The sequence below is a fragment of the Phytophthora cinnamomi genome, assembly GCF_018691715.1.
Source record: "Phytophthora cinnamomi strain GKB4 chromosome Unknown Contig26, whole genome shotgun sequence".
NCBI lineage: Eukaryota > Oomycota > Peronosporomycetes > Peronosporales > Peronosporaceae > Phytophthora > Phytophthora cinnamomi.
Window position 1 is genome coordinate 935,087 of NW_027150959.1, and position 15,997 is coordinate 951,083.

Genomic DNA, 15,997 nt, shown 5'->3' on the forward strand with positions numbered 1-15,997 from the left:
CGAGATCAGAGTCGAGGCGGGGCGGAGGATGACGCACCAAGCCCACCATGAGGTGCCCGAGGTCTGCGAAACGCTGCTCGGTGTGATCCTGCAGCTCTCGGACCATATCCTCGGCGGCGTCCCGGACAGCGTCTTCAGGAACATCGCGACGAGGGTTCGGAGGGCGCCGAGAGGGCCTCCGTGACCTCATCCTCCTCGAGTCGGCAGTGCTGGGTTGGGTTGGACGAGCCTGGCGGCATCTCGTCCAACCGAGGGTTTCGCGGAGAGCAAGGAGGCGAACCGTTGACGCGACCCGAACCCGCGGCCTCAGAGCTCGTTACCACCCCGCTGTGCGAATCAGAGGCGGGAGTTGGTGGCGAACGAGCCGAGGCACTGGGGTTGGACGCAGCATCACCTCTCGGTGGAAGGTCGCGCACAGGAAATGACGGGAGACCTCGGGGAGCCCCGCTGTGCGAGTCAGAGGCGGAAGTTGGCCCCGCCGAGGCCTCAACCAACCTAGCCGTGAACTCAGGAGGGAAGGGCACGATGAATGCATTTGGGTCATACTGTGGAATGCAAAGAAGACATGGAGGATTAGCATGAGGAAACCAGCGAAGCTTCGAAGACACCACATAGCTTACCCTGAGAGCGCGGCCGAGAGATTCCGACGTAAAGGGCTCCCGCCCTTGCCGAGGGCTCGGGGGAGCAGACGTGCTGGCAGCTATGACGTGCGCCACGACGCTCACCACCTAACAGGCTCGAGTCGAGGTGGGGGCCGTTGTGAGATTGGGTTTTGACTGCGGAGTGGAGCCACCAGACCGAGGTCTAACGGCATCAAGGCTTTGAGAGGAGACGACGGAGGTCTCCTATTGGCTACACACATTTACCGCGACAGAGTGACAGGAGACTAGTTAGTGACTGTGGGGCTCGGCGGGCCATATTAAATTCTCGCCGAGCTCTCCAGATAGTCATAGTGGATACACCTTTCGCCTCCTATTAGGAATCCGGACTTAAGACGGAGGCTCGTCCGGTTGTAGGATCAGACCGATAGCTCGGTCAACACTAGATATTTGTATAGACATTAGGGATTAGTTATAGTCGAGGCCTCACCGCCTCTAACTATTAAATCAGAGCAGACTATTCCCCCCAAACCATCAGGGTCAAGTCCGTCTACGGTAAGTCTAGCTTAGCTGTAGGGTCTGGATACGTTCGGCCGACGCGGGGTATGTCTGCCGGTGAGCTTAAGGTACATTGACCGAGAGTTCGCCCTGGTAAGGCCAAGAGTGGATAGTGGCCGAGTGTTGGGAGATAGAGAGTCTTCCCTGTACGTTTGTACGTTGACCTGGGTGCGTGGCGTGCCCCCCCACTGTATTTGGCTCTTCGGCCGAGGTTTCACCTCGGCGCCCCTGTCAAAGGCCTTGACCGGCCCGGTACCCCTGTCAAAGGCCTTGACCGGCCCGGTACCCTTCTTTTCTGAGGGACCACAGTGGGTTTTACGCGAAAGCGTTTATATTTACGCACCCCAGCCGTTGCTCGTGGCTGGCGGTGCCTGTGTGTGGGCTCTACCTACCTGACCGATACTTCAACATAAGGCATATTTCCAGCCTGGTGTAAGGGATCGGACCTGGTCTTCAGGTTTAATCCCAACAATCATCGCCGACCTTTCGAGGGAAGCGTGTGTTGTTGGTAGGGCTCGTCCCATTTTGTAGTGGGTCTAACTTGACTCACTACTTTAGCTTACACGTTGCGCAACGTGTATGAGGAAGCGTAAGTACTTAGTAATTACTTAGGTTAATTATATTTGAATACACAAATATAAGTTAACTTAGACAAGACTCCAAGTAGCTAGTTTAAGGTAAAATGAGAACTGTATTGCTTGTAAATTGATCTTCCTCTAAAATCTGCTAAAAACTGTTTATCATCTATGAAAGGGTTGACAGCGGCTGGCTGTCAGGGCCCCGCTAATATGCATGTCTCTGATTGGTAGAAAGATGCTGCTTTCTACCAATAGGATCTTTGGGTATGTGTGGACCACTCACTGTGGTGGTCCACTTCAATGTATCCATCGGTGTGTCTTACACCAAGGTGAGGAAGTATCCAAAACGTTTAACAGATAACCTAACTGTTAAATTCACAAGTGGCTTGCAGCCACTTGTACGTGTAACCCCGTTACACCATCCCCCCCCTTAAGGTTAGACGCGCGGGGTCCCCGCACGTCAATCTTTGGAATTGACCATTCGTCAATTCTCCGCGTTTGGAGAAGAAATCCGCGCTCATTCAACGATGAGCGCGCCTCAGAAGAAGTCCGCAAAGTCGATGGGGAGTCATCTCTCCATCGACGACTACTTCGAACGCCAGAAGGCGAAGTACGGCGACGTCGTCGACTTCGACGACGACGATGAAGACATGGAGGGCGAGGAGGACTCGCCCTCAAAGCGTAAAGACTCCGTGTCGAGCGAATCGCTCGACCCTCACGCCAAGAACGTTCGCCCGCGTGAAGGGGGACGAATCGGACGCTTCGAGTTCGAAGCGTTCGCGTACTGAGAGTGATACCCCACTCGCTTCAGCTGGGGCTCTCCGTACTCCGCGCGCTGCGCCTGCAGCGCGTGATGTCAAAGCTCAAGGCTCTCCGCGCGCTGCCCCTGCAGCGCGCGATCCATGGATGCCGTCCGCGTCCGAGATCGCGGACCGGTTTGGGAACTCGGTACCTCCGAATGAGGTGCCGCTGTACGTATGCAGCGCCATCAAAGATGACGCCGTGGCTGCCGAGCTGCACTTTGATGCGGAAACGCATCAAAGGCGCGATTACTACATCGGACTCTTTCATGAGCTCCGATGATTTCAAAGCAAGAAGACCTCTTCTCGCAGCAAAGTGCCCGAATGGCAGGCACTTTGTCAAAGCTGGAACGCCTTTGTTGAGAACTTCAACAAGAGGCCGAGTGCTTACCGTGATCGGATTAAGCAAGCGCGTGATCGCTTCGAGACGTACTCGAAGCGTGGAGGGCTGGAACAACTTCATGTTGCTGCTGAGGAGGCAAATGTGCCGTGCGCGGCCCGAGGGCTTTCAGTGCTCGAAGTGCTTCCCAGGCGCGGTCCGCTTGAGCGACCGCGACCTGAACGGGTACACGTCGTTCCGTGTGCCCGAGAGTCTCAAAGAACTCCGTGCTAAGTTCTTAGCACGTGAGGGTTCGGGCGCTAGCGATGATCGCAGCACCCGTGTTACTTCCGCTGTACCTGCGCGTACTGCTCCTCGTACGCCCTCACCATTTCCGGAACGTCCTCCAGCAAGACGTTCCGCGGCTCCCATGTATCTCGATGGGGAGGAAATCCTCTCCAACGAATACGAAAACGAGCCCCTTGAGGGTTCGTTTTCGGGGTACTATGGTCAACAATCCGCTCAACAATCCAGCGGGTTGAGCCGCGGGCGTCACGGATCGGCGGTGGCGGGGGTGGGGGTGGGAACACGCCCCGGGTATGATCAGCCCCGGGCTGATCCGTATGCGCCTCTCCACGACCGGGTGACCGTCGTGGAGCGTCTGCAGGGCGCTGAGTTCGCCGCCCTGAAACAGGAGCTGGCGAACCAGAAGGCCCAAGTCGCGGCGGTCTCGCAGACCGCCTCGAATATCCAGGTCGAGTTGGGGACCCAGATGAAGGGGTTGCTCCAGCGCGTCCGCGCGCTGGAGGAGAGGTTGCTCGTCGTCGAGGCCAAATCCTCCGCTTCTGCCTCGGCTCCTGCCGAGGCTTCGGGTCAGCCGAGCTAGATGGCTCGTGCTGCAGGTATGGCTTCAGCCGTCCGACGTAAAAGGTCGGGTGGAGGCGCATGCTAGACGGTATGTCTAGCGTGTATGCGTTGCCGTGCCGTGCCAACACCGTGAACGGCCCGATGAAGCGCGGAGCAAGCTTGCTAGCTCCGAAATCCGAAACTGCATGTCTAGGCAGGTTTTGTGTAGCTAACAAAACTAATGAACCAACTTTAAATTCATTTGTGTTGCTTCTGCCCGCATTGTCTGCGTTCAGCTTCTGTTGATCAACAGAAGCTGCTATTGTGTCTTGGACAAACCGGATTACGGCTTGTCTTTTGGTGATGAAACTGATTGCAATGGAGCTGAAGTCATTCAGCTCGCTCTCCGCTAGAGGCCCGGCCTCTGCGTGGTTCTTTGCGGTGTCTGCGCCCTGCGCAGACCCGTGGTCGTTGGCCTTGTTGTTGGGGGAGTCTGCGTCCTGCGCAGACTCATGTGGTTTGTCCATTGTTGCAGCTGACACTGTGCAAGTGTTAGCGGTTTTCTGCGGCTGCTGTATTGCAGTCGTAGATCCTCCCCCACTTAAAGTGGGAGCCATCACTCCGAGTAAACTCGGTAGGCGTGGATGCCGCATGGCATTCACGTAGAACGGTGTATGTCCGGTCGAGGCATGCACTGAGTTGTTGATGGCAAACTCTGCCATCGATAAGCACTCGCTCCAGTATTGGAACGAGTGAGCGTAGCTCTTCAACATATCGACGAGCACGCGATTCACGCGCTCGGTTTGACCGTCCGTCTGCGGATGATCTGCAGTCGACATGGAAAGCTGGCTCCCAAGAAGTGTAAACACTTCTTGCCATAGGTGCGCTGTGAAGCGCGGGTCTCTGTCCGACACGATGTCGGACGGCATGCCATGGTGTTTGAACACCATGTCGACGAGCAGACGGGCCGTCTGCTTCGCGGTCACCTCTGCTGGCACCGCAGCAAGATGTACCATCTTGCTGAAACGGTCTACAAAGACCACAACACCGGTGTTCCCTCCGCTGTCCGGGGGAAGACCAAAGATGAAGTCCAAAGACATGGACTTCCAACACTCCGACGGAGTCGGTAGTGATTGCAGTGGAGCCTGCGCGAATGGCGCAGGCTTTACGCGTTGGCATACCTCGCAAGCACGGATGTACTTGCGCACCCACTTATACTGGTGGTGCCAGTAGAAGTCGCGCGTGAGAAGGACGTAAGTCTTCTCACGTCCGAGATGTCCCGCAGTCGGGGCATCGTGATACTCGTACATGATCCTCAGTCGCAGGTCCTGGTCATTTGGCACGACAACGCGATCCGCGTTGTCGTCGACTGCGTTGTAGAGTAACAGTCCGTCGTGCACACGAAAGCGGTGTGCACGCGCTCGAAGGTGCTTGGGTAGCTTCTGACGGGACTTGTCAGAAGGCGCTGTGCCATAGGCCAGCAAGAGCTTCGCGTCCGCGTCGTGCGCGTACGCGGCCTTCACGTCATCCAACAGAAATGATGTGGGTTTGCTCGATCGCATGGCGTCAATGGCATTGACGTCAACAGCTTCTGCATAGTCCGGCCGACGTGATAACGCGTCGGCCACTACATTCAATCTTCCGGGTTTGTATTCGACCCGGAAGTTATACTCCGCAAAGAATGAGAGCCATCTCGCCATTCTTTGTGATATGTGTGGTGACTTCACTGCGGTGCGCAGTGAAGCATGGTCGGTGTAGACCACAAATGGTCTACTCCCAAGCAAGTACACTCGGAACTTTGCGAGTGCGTATTTCATGGCAAGGAGTTCCTTGTCATGCACCGGATAATTACGCTCAGCTGCTTTCAGCTGACGCGATTGGTAGTAGACGACACGATCACGGCCCTCGTGATCGTGCTGCATCAACGCGCATCCGATCGCGAAATCGGATGCGTCACACACTACGTGAAATGGGCGATCTTGGTCAGCCACTGCCAAGATCGGCGCCTCAGTCAAGCCCCGCTTGACTGCATCGAATGCCTTTTGACAATTGGGTGTCCAATTCCACACAGCTTCTTTCTTAAGAAGCTGTGACAGCGGGCGGATCTTGCCCGCATAATCCTCCACGTACTTGCACAAGTACGTGGCCAAGCCAAGGAACTGCCTCAGTTCCTTAACACTTGAAGGCATTGACCATTCATTGATCACTCTGACCTTTTCCGGGTCAGGGCGAACACCATTCTTCCCTACGAGACACCCGAGGACGGGTATCTCGCTCGCCCCGAAGATACACTTCTTCAGGTTCGCGTAGAGCTTATGCTTTCGCATAAGCTCAAGTAGCTTCCGGAGATGCACCCTGTGCATCTCTACGTCGGTCTTTCCGTCCACAGCCCGGCTGTGGATGAATACATCATCGAAGTAGCTCGGTGCGAAGTCGCGCACCGAGCGCAACAAGTGCGTCACGCACCTGTTGAAAGTCGCAGGGGCATTCTTAAGCCCCTGTGGCATTACTAGCCATTCCCAGAGCATGCCGCTTGGCGTGCTCACTGCCGTGAGAGGGATATCGCTCTCACGCATTAGGATTTGATAAAATCCATCTCGCAAGTCGAGAGCACTGTAAACGGTGCTCCCGGCCATCGAATCGATGATAACATCTTTTCGTGGTATCGGCGTCTGCGCCGGTACCGTCGCATCGTTCAGCTTGTTGTAGGCATGAACGATGCGCCATCCGCCCTGTAGCTTCTTGACACAGAACGTCGGAGCACTGTGCGGGGACTTCGATTCCCGCACTTGTCCTGCTTTGCGACGACTTTCAAAGAAGTCGTCGATCGCTTTCACTTGCTCTCGCGGCAGTGGCCACTGCCGCGTGACACAGTACTTCGTGCCCGGCACGAGATCAATCTCGTGCTGAATACCCTTATCCTGCGGAAGCTCCGCAGGAATGTCTTCCGGGAGTACGTCTTTGTACTCCCTCAACAATTCGTAATAGGGACTCGACTTCAGCGAGTCCCAACCTTGTTCCTCGAAGCGCTCTCGCTTCGTCTTCGCACTGAGAGTGTCTTCACTCTCAGTGGTACTTCCCATGAAGAGCTGCCTCAGCTCTTCGCTCTCGCTCGCCGTTCTTTCGCTGTCCGAAAGAACGCAGACTTGCTCGATGCATCCATCGTGCAAGTCGCTGCGTGAAGCGCTTCCAGCTCATGGCTGGAAGCGAAGTCAACTCCGACGCCGTCGTCGGAGGACTAGCGAGTTCCATGTCACGATACTGGAATCCAGTATCGGTGCGCGTCAAGACGCTTAGCGTCTTGACATTCGGCGTCACCGCCGCAGTCTGCCCAGCAGACTGCTCTTGTTGCGTCTCGGTCCCGGACGGAGACTTGCGCAGCGTTTTCCGCTTGCGCCGCCTTCTTGTTGTGCGGAGCCCGGCTCCGCACAGTTGTTCTTCTGGTCCAGGCCCGGCCGTGGACTGTCGTTCGCCGGCGGACCCTGTCCGCGGGCGCGCGGTATCAAGCCCGGCTTGACCGCATTTTCCTTCGTGCAGCCCGGCCGCACGGTAATGTGTCCCTTCGCCGGCAGACCCTGTCTGCGGGCGCGCGATATCAAGCCCGGCTTGATCACAAGGCGCTTCGTCGTGCAGCCCTGCTGTACGACAGCATGCAAATTGCGTCAGTACGGTACGTTTGCAACCGTCCGCACTGTTTGCAGCGTCAACTCCCGGAGTTGACACGCCTTCGTTACCTCGACGCCATTCATTGGCGGAGCCCCTCATGACCGAGGGTGCGTCGGCTCCCGGAGCCGACGCGTCGTTGTCGACCTGACCGCTTCGGGTCAGGGACTGTCCCTTACACGCTTGAACGTGGGTGTTGGTTCCCGGAACCAACACATCTTTTTCTTCCGACGTCGGCAGCATTGCCGACGTGGATCTCACTTGTGCGCGCCCTCGCGCACTTCTTGGGCACTCCGGGACAGCAGCATAAAGCGCTGTCTCGACTGGTGAGCCGCGCGCACCTGCTGGTGCGCGCGCTGCGGTAACAGGGCCATCGCTCTCTGTTCCGCTGTCGCGTCCGAAGCGCACGAGCGTGCGCTTCTTCCAGTCTATCACCGGATCATGCCGTGCAAGCCACGGCATGCCCATTACTACTTCGAACTTATCGTCCAGGTCCAGGACGATAAAGTGTTCGACAAACACTCGTTGTTTGTACGAAACACGCACGTTCACGACGCGCTTCTCGGTTTTTACGATGGCACCTGTTGCCAATCGTACCTCCAGAAGACTTCGAGGTGTATCTACCTCCTCGATGTCAAGTCTCGACAGGCTTCGTAGTCGAACAAAGTTGTTCGACGCGCCTGAATCTACCAAAGCTCGAAGAGAGTCACTCGCTCTCTTCGAGTAAACCTTCAAGATGACTAGGTTCGGCCTGTCATCTTGTTTCTTGCAGTGAGAGCTGGTCTCACTGGGGGCTGCAGTCCTCAGTGTCGCGTGCCCGATGTCGGCACGCGCGACTGCATTACCAGTAGGGCGCCCCGCGCCTACTGGATGTTCGCGTTTTTTGTTGGTCCGCGGCGATGCCTAGCATCGCCACGACGGCCACCTCCAGGGGGCATGGGAGCTGTGCACTCCCGTGCAAAGTGACCGATCCTTCCGCAACGGAAGCATCGCACGTTACCTCCCTGCTTCTGGTAACCAGCAGTTGTTGCATTCGAGAGGTCCATTGGTTCTGGACCTCCCGGCCTCGCTACCGGGCGCGGTTGCGGCCTCGGCACATTCCCATGCAGTTTAGCCTGCCGCAGGCTAAACGCTTCTTGCATGGCAAGAGTAATCGCAGCTTCGAGAGTACTCGGGTACTCTCGGAAGAGATAGGTCTTCACAGGCCCATCTCTAAGCCCCTTCATGAACGTGACGACCTTGGTCGCCTCGTCAATCGGATTAGTCACGATATTTGAGACCAAGTATCGTGCGCGCTGCGCGTAAGCATGGACGTCATGCTTACCCTGCTGAAGGTCGAGGAACTCCGCCCTCGACCGGAACTCGTTTTGCGGGGGCTCAAACGCTTGTTTGAGCTCCTCTTTGAACACTTCGTACGTGCTGAAGCACGTAGGATCGGAGAGTCGGCGTCCATACGCCCAACTCCTTGCGCGTCCGCCAAGGCAGGACATGGCGAACGCGACCTTCGACAGCGGGTCGACGATACGTCGAGCCGCAATGCCTGTGTCGAGTTCGACAAGCCATTGGAGGAGAGGCTCGCCCTCTCTTCCCACGTAATTGCTTACGCTCAACTTTAATGGTTGAGCACGCGGTGTCGTCCCTGACGACGCCGTCACTGAGGAAGCAGCGTCACGCTGCTCCTTCATGATGAACCCCAGAGCAACACCATGTTGCTCCGTCGGCGATAGCGTACGCAGCATTGTAGCTATCGCCGCTTCTCCAATGACTGTTGACAGTCGTTGGAGGGCCTCCCACTCTGGGTCAGACAGGTGGGGGCAGTCAGCGCGTGCAACATGCGTTGCAGGCGTGTTGGAGCTCTCCATGGGCACCTCCGTGCTCATGTGGTTCTCGGCTCCGCGTTCGTACACCGCGTACGAACGTCAAGCAGTCGGTCGTTGGACGGACTACAAAGTGCTACCAGGTGTAGTGGGTCTAACTTGACTCACTACTTTAGCTTACACGTTGCGCAACGTGTATGAGGAAGCGTAAGTACTTAGTAATTACTTAGGTTAATTATATTTGAATACACAAATATAAGTTAACTTAGACAAGACTCCAAGTAGCTAGTTTAAGGTAAAATGAGAACTGTATTGCTTGTAAATTGATCTTCCTCTAAAATCTGCTAAAAACTGTTTATCATCTATGAAAGGGTTGACAGCGGCTGGCTGTCAGGGCCCCGCTAATATGCATGTCTCTGATTGGTAGAAAGATGCTGCTTTCTACCAATAGGATCTTTGGGTATGTGTGGACCACTCACTGTGGTGGTCCACTTCAATGTATCCATCGGTGTGTCTTACACCAATGTGAGGAAGTATCCAAAACGTTTAACAGATAACCTATCTGTTAAATTCACAAGTGGCTTGCAGCCACTTGTACGTGTAACCCCGTTACAACCCAGGTGGCTTGTCGGATTGACTTGGGCGAGAATTGCTGCATCCACTCGCTTTCTTCCATCATCTGCTTGAACACTCGTCCAAGCACCTTGTTTGCAGCTGGAGTGCTGCCATTCATCGGCGGCCGGTTGACTTGGGTAACTTGAGGACCCTTAGTAACCTGCACCAGGGCTTTCGAGCCCTCGGTGCCGTCCTCATAGTCGTCGTAGGCGTGGTCCGGCTCCGCCACTTCATCAAATTCTTCGACGAGGTTTCGCGAGAGCGAGCGGGGAACCCCGCTGTGTCCCGCGGACAACATCGCGTCTTCCTGGTCGTCCGTCTCCTGCATCGCTGCAGATGACTTCTCTTCCAGGTCATCATAGTCCATCATTTCATCCTTGGCGTCGGAATCTTCATCCACCGACTCTTCGAAGCTGACCGACCGTTCGATGATCACCGACAACTGAGACGTCAAGTCGCTAGCGACAGTTGACGAGTACTCGGTGGGTCCGCGCGTCGACTTCGCCGGCGTTGCTGGTACCGCTGACTTGGATCCGTTCGCCATCTTGTTTTTCTTGTTCTTGTTCTCTTCTCTCTTCTTCTTCTTCTTCTTCTTCTTCTTCTTCTTCTCCCCCTCAATGCTCGTTAAGGGGTAATACCTACACAGACCCTAACAACAAGCACCCGGTCACACCAGTCCCGGGTCGCGGCACCAGCTGTCGTGTAGGAATTCACGATTTTACGAGTCCTCGTCCCTCACCCTCGACAAATGGGACGAGCCCTACCAACAACACACGCTTCCCTCGAAAGGTCGGCGAAGATTGTTGGGAATAAACCTGAAGACCAGGTCCGATCCCTTACACCGGGCTGGAAATATGCCTTGTGTTGAAGTATCGGTCAGGTAGGTAGAGCCCACACACAGGCACCGCCAGCCACGAGCAACGGCTGGGGTGCGTAAATATAAACGCTTTCGCGTTAAACCCACTGTGGTCCCTCAGAAAAGAAGGGTACCGGGCCGGTCAAGGCCTTTGACAGGGGCGCCGAGGTGAAACCTCGGCCGAAGAGTCAAATACAGTGGGGGGGCACGCCACGCACCCAGGTCAACGTACAAACGTACAGGGAGGACTCTCTATCTCCCAACACTTGGCCACTATCCACTCTTGGCCTTACCAGGGCGAACTCTCGGTCAATGTACCTTAAGCTCACCGGCAGACATACCCCGCGTCGGCCGAGCGTATCCAGACCCTACAGCTAAGCTAGACTTACCGTAGACGGACTTGACCCCGATGGTTTGGGGGGAATAGTCTGCTCTGATTTAATAGTTAGAGGCGGTGAGGCCTCGACTATAACTAATCCCTAATGTCTATACAAATATCTAGTGTTGACCGAGCTTTCGGTCTGATCCTACAACCGGACTAGCATTCGCCTTAAGTCCGGATTCCTAATAGGAGGCGAAAGGTGTATCCACTATGACTATCTGGAGAGCTCGGCGAGAATTTAATATGGCCCGCCGAGCCCCACAGTCACTAACTAGTCTCCTGTCACTCTGTCGCGGTAAATGTGTGTAGCCAATAGGAGACCTCCGTCGTCTCCTCTCAAAACCTCGATGCCGTTAGACCTCGGCGTGGCGCTCTCGCTTCACAATCAAAACCCAACACCAGAGCAGGCAGCTGCATGGGCAAGATGAGAGAGGACGCCTATCCCCGACACCCGGAGAAGCTCGTCAAGTGTGCGGGCGTACTGGATCTGGTGCACACGGACGTGATGGGTCCGATGCAGTCCAAGACACCCGGTGGCTGCACGTATGTGGTAACCTTCATTGATGACTACTCACGTCACGTGACCATCTACTTCATGAAGGCCAAATCGGAAGTGCTGTCGAAGTTCAAGATCTTCAAGGCGGTAATGGAGAACGCAACAGGCAAGGCGATCAAGCGCCTACGTTCTGACAATGGTGGCGAGTACACGGGCAAGCAGTTCAAGGCCTACCTCGACCGCAGTGGCATCAAGCATGACAAGACGGTGCCATACACGCCTCAGCAAAATGGACTGGCTGAGCGCATGAACCGAAGTTTGGTGGAGATGGCGCGCTGTATGCTCTACCACGAAGCCATTGAGAAAAAGTGGTGGGCCGAAGCCGTAAACACGGCTGCGTGGATCATCAACCGGCTCCCCAACTCGGTGAACGTCAAGACGCCCTACGAAATTGTGCATGGAACCAATCCGCAGCTCAAGAACATGAAAGTATTTGGTTCAGTTGGCTACGCGCACATTCCCGACGAGAAGCGCCGCAAGTTGGATGCTAAGGCCTTCAAGTGTCGATTCGTTGGCTACGAGGATGGCGTCAAGGGATACCGAGTACTCAACATGAATAATGAAAACCTGCAAATCGTGCGTACCGTGAAGTTCGTGGAAACAACAAGTCTGGATGACATGGTGGAGAAAATGGAGCTGGATGACGATGAAGTCACGGTGGAGCAACCTAGCCATGGTGGATTGTAACCGAACGAGTCAGAACAAGTCGTGCCAATGGATTCTGAAGTTGGGGACTTGATCCCACCTCAACGTGACATGGGCGTAAACGATGCGATCGTGTCATACGGATCGACACATCATATGATTACCCGATCGCGTGCTCACCACAATGACGAGACAACGGATCCTGAAGAGGCAGGCGCTCGCACGAAGCAAGTCGTGGCGCCCTCGACTACAGGCACGAAGCGTCAGAAAATAATCCAAGGCAGAGTTCAGGTCAACGAGGACCAACTCGCAATTGAAGGTGACCAAGCAATGGCTGCAACGGAAGAGGTCCCGACGTCATATGAAGAAGCTATGGCGAGTGCGGACCAAGTGGAATGGAATAGGGCTATACAGAGCGAGTTGAAGTGGCTCGTGGCCAACAAGACATGGAAGCTGGTGCCGAGACCAGCTCACCAACAACCGGTCGACTGTCGCAGGGTATTCGCGTTGAAACGCAACAAGAAGGGGCAAGTCATTCGTCACAAGGCTCGCCTCGTAGCCAAGGGTTACTCGCAACGTCACAGCGTGGGCTACGAAGAAACATACGCGCCGGTGGCTTACCTGAACTCGATTCGCGCCAAGCTGTGCGTTGCAGATGGATATGAGATCGAACAACGCGACGTCGACACCGCGTTCCTGTACGGCAAGCTAGAAGAAGAGATCTACATGGACTTGCCAGAGGGACTCCGAGATCTCTTGGCACTTGCCAAAGAAGATAGTGAAGAGGACGTCGTTTGTATGTTGCAGCAAAGTTTGTACGGACTCAAGGAGGCGTCACGAGTATGGAACGAAACGATTGACGCGCACCTCAAGGTGATGGGATTCAAGCCTGCTGACGCCGATCCGTGTGTGTACACAAGAGGCGATGGAGACGACCACTGCATTGTGTGTCTTTACGTGGATGACATGCTGATCGCATCGCGGGACAAGGCGGTGATTACATCGGGGAAGGCTGTAATCGCGGAGAAGTTTCACATCAAGGACCTCGGGCGCGCACGTTTCATTCTTGGAATTGAGATCGACTACAACATGGATCACAAGACACTGAGGATCGCTCAGCAAGCGTACACCGAGACGATCATCAAGAAGTGTAGGCAAGAGAACTCGAAGCCGTGCACATCGCCTATGGAAGCTGGAGTTCATCTGACCAAGGCCGACGAACCGCAGACGGAAAACGAGAAGACCACGATGAAGTCGAAGTCCTACCGATCGCTGGTGGGCAGCCTGATGTACCTGGCATGTGGAACACGACCTGACATTTCGGTCGCGGTTGCCAAGTTGAGTCGTTTCCTGGAGAACCCTGACCAGAAGCACTGGGACGCAGGAATCTAGGTAGTGCACTACCTACTGAAGACCAAGGACGTGGGCATCACGTACGATGGATTGCATGGAACCGAGCTCGTCGCCTACTCGGATGCTGACTGGGACGGCAGCCGCGACGACCGTCGTTCCGTAAGCGGGATGATGGTAATGATGTGCGGTGCTCCTGTGGTATGGCGTTCGACGTATCAGAAGACTGTCGCGTTAAGTTCTACAGAGGCCGAGTATATGGCGCTGTGCGAATGCGTGAAGGAATGCGTCTGGATGCGCCGTCAATTGAAGGGCATTGGCACTGAACAAATGGGGGCTACGGTGATCTACGAAGACAACCAAGGCGCGATGGCACTGGCGAAGAATGTTGGATACCAAGTTCGCACGAAGCACATCGACATACGCTACCACTTCATTCGCGAGAAGGTGGTCAGCAACGAAGTCGAGCTGGAGTATGTGGAGACCAAGAACCAGCTCGCTGACTTCATGACGAAGGATCTATCGTCGAAGACGCTCTGCTACTTGATGATGTGTAGCAACGTTGGACCCAAGCTCGAGACCTCGAATTGAGTGGGGGTGTTGAGGTTGCCCTTCGCTGTCTGATCGACTGGATCCCTACCGCGAGGCAGACGGCCTGCGCGTGCTGGCACGTGCCACCGGGGTCTTTGGTTGAAGATGGGAAGATCTCGCAACCTGATTGGCTGGACTATCTCTGATACTGGAATGTGATTGGACGACAACTTCAATTTGGGTGCTTATGATTTGCATGTGTTGAGTCAACCGTTTTGAGCAGCAGCCGTGACTAGGTGGATCAGTCTTACGACTGGCAACTTCGTTTGGACCGCAGCCAAGATCGTTTGTGACCACATCTGCAAGCCCAACCTACTAGGGAACATTGCATACAGTAGGGACTGCTAGCTGGCAAAGACACTAACTTAAATCGAGCTCACTTTCGGATTTCCTTCCAACTACTCACTCGACTACCAAGCCTCATTCGCACACTCTCAATTCAACTCGGGCATCAGTTGCAAGAAGAAATAGTCAATTTTATTTATGCGTAACAATGTATGTACCCAACTAGCCTCTATAGGGTCTAAACCTCCACTGGAAATCGTGACTGGTTTTGACAGTCATGTTTAATACAAATATCAAGTGTAAATGATTTGCAGTGAGCCGAAAAAAAGTCGACTGAGTTATCTGGTATTTGTTGCCCCATTGAGCAACTCCAACATCACTAGCATGTTTAATTGACGCCCACGAAAATACTGTATGACTACCAGCCTCAACTAACATTTATAGACTGCTACAACTTGTCAAAGCCCTCGTTTCTATACAAAATCAAGATAGCACGTGTCTCCACGGAATCTTGTCGTCCTAATTAGTTCTCGTTTCCCTGGGCACCGCAATAGACGTTATTCTATCTATTTCATCGGTTTAGCTCATTTGTTACCTTCGCAATAGCTTTCTAATAGTTTGTTACCAATCTTACCGATAGCTTACCAAGTGCGGCTATAATTTTGACCCGACCCACAACCGGTTTTTCGTCCATTGCAAAAAAAACGGTGATAGCTTTTCCGCCGCATCTGTTTTCTATCGATTTTAGATGAATCACGTGCAGCGATTTGACGCCAAAAGCACAACCATTGGTTGAAAACGTGATTTTTTCGAGAGCGACTATAATTTCGGCGTGCACTGTTATAGACTTGGGTATACCCGCACCCTACCGGAGGATGATTTCGGGTGCCCGCACCTTCGAGTATACCAAAGCTCGCAATCGGGTAGGGTGCGGGCACCCGAAATAATCCTCGGGTGGGGTGCGGGTATACCCGACTCGGTCTATAAGGTTGCGTACTAGTACAGTATAACCGCTTGCCTGCCTTTGTTATCGATATAGCGCGCTTCCCCGTGCCATTTTCATCCCAAGAAACCACAGCGCTTGTACAAGACGTTGAGAGAGTATCAGTGTATTCAATGCTTCATCAACACGTACGCTGCCGGACGATCACCCGTTCCTCATCACGGCGCAGCTGCTGGACGAGGTGACCACTGTGTTCGTGGCCACCATGGCGCTGCGCCACAAGGGATGCCCCTAGCAACGCCAACAACGTTAATCACCCCAACTCAGCCGTCGATATCCACGGGCTGCAAGGGGGGTACTTCGCCAATACAAAACTAACTTTCGACGAGTCATACCAATAACCCCATGAATTTCAACCATTATTGTAGAAACGCATACTGTATTGCAAATTCACTAAATGAATTAAAACGTTTAATTTTTTTAATTTCCATTGACATTTCACCACATGCTATTGGAGCAACCGATCATGAGCAACACTCCTGCTTTGCATTTTTCCACTAATCGTACAGTTGTACCTCAAATTTTTGCGAGCAC